Source organism: Globicephala melas, chromosome 5 (assembly GCF_963455315.2).
Source record: "Globicephala melas chromosome 5, mGloMel1.2, whole genome shotgun sequence".
NCBI lineage: Eukaryota > Metazoa > Chordata > Mammalia > Artiodactyla > Delphinidae > Globicephala > Globicephala melas.
Window position 1 is genome coordinate 65,301,423 of NC_083318.1, and position 1,618 is coordinate 65,303,040.

At 45.9% G+C, this 1,618-nt stretch overlaps 1 non-coding gene across 1 annotated transcript; it reads right to left on the minus strand.

Moving 5' to 3' along the window:
• Positions 1–213: 213 nt before the first annotated feature.
• TRNAG-CCC (transfer RNA glycine (anticodon CCC)) lies at positions 214–286 on the minus strand. The gene has a single exon. It is a non-coding gene; the product is annotated as a tRNA-Gly (tRNA).
• Positions 287–1,618: the final 1,332 nt, after the last annotated feature.

Sequence of the window (1,618 nt, forward strand, 5' to 3'; positions counted from 1 at the left end):
TAGAAACTGCTGGTGGAGATAAAAGGGGAGAAATAAGCTCTATGAAGATGTGTATTTTCCTTGAGCCAAGAGATACCAAAAGATGGCATTACAGACACATGATAGAATGGCTTTTAAAACAATATTTATTTGGCTGAGCCAGGTCTTAGTTGCGGCACATGGGCTCTTCGCTGCGGCACGTGGGCTCTTTTAGTTGCGGCATGAGGAATCTAGTTCCCTGACCAGGGATCGAACCCGGGCCCCCTGCATTGGGAGCGCAGCGTCTTAACCACTGGACCACCAGGGAAGTCCCTAGAATGACTTTTTTTTTTAAGTATTTGTAAGTACACTTATATGTGTTTAAGCCTTCATTCTTTTTTTAAAAAATTTATTTATTTTATTTATTTATTTTTGGCTGCATTGGGTCTTCGTTGCTGTGCACGGGCTTTCTCTAGTTGCGGCGAGCAGGGGCTACTCTTCGTTGTGGTGCGTGGGCTTCTCATTGTGGTGGCTTCTCTTGTTGTGGAGCACAGGCTTCAGTAGTTGTGGCATGTGGGCTCAGCAGTGGTGGCTCACGGGCTCTAGAGCACAGGCTCAGTAGTTGTGGCTCACGGGCCTAGCTGCTCCACGACATGTGGGATCCTCCCAGACCAGGGCTCGAACCTGTGTTCCCTGCATTGGCAGGCGGATTCTTAACCACTGTGCCACCAGGGAAGCCCTAGAATGACTTTTTGAATAACTTTTCTAACAATTGTAATTATCTTTCATGAAATTCAAATAAAAAAAGCATACAAGAACACCTCCTATGTGCTAGGCATTGCACATACAGAGATAAAAGGCCAGTTCCTTCTGTACAAGAAGTTCATGGTCTAGGGCAGTGATGCTCCAAGTGCGGTCTTTGAGCTGGCAGACTCAGCATCACCTGGGAACTTGTTAGAAAGGCAAATGATCAGACTCTGGAGGTGAGCCCAGCAGTCTGTTTTAACAAGCCCTCCCGATGATTCTGATGTAGCTAACGTTTGAGAACAACTGGTCCAAGGATTTGTTTATATATACCTGAGTGTCCCATCTTCTTTCTCACTAAAGGGACCATTTGTGACTCTCCTGAACTATAGTTAATGCAAACCCGTGCCTCACCCCTGATTTAAATGATTGAAAATGGAAATCACTCTGAGCTCTCTGAACAATAAAGCCAAGTGTAGAAACCCTGGGAAAATCTCTCTTCTCCTTGCCCCAGGGCCAGCACGAAAGGAAGGTGTGTGCTCTAGGCCTGTCTGAAGTGGCGCCAGTTTATCGTGGCAGAGCAGACAACATATGGAAATAAGTGGGAATGGTTGTTCGTGCCATCCTGGACTCCATCTTGACACCACCTCACTAAAACCCAGTCTATGAGCAGGGTCTGTGCCAGAGCCTCTGAGGGGAGGTGTCTGAGAAAAGTCAGTGATATCGGCCCTCAAACCCCATCGCAGGGCTCTTCATCCTCTATTCAAACTTAGCACTTGGTTCAAAAAGAAATAGAGGGATAGTTCTATTTTTAGTTGTTTTTTTTTTCCCCCTCGGAAAACCAGAATTCTAAAAGAGTTATGTACCACGATGTTCATTGCAGCTCTATTTACAATAGCCAGGACATGGAAGCAAC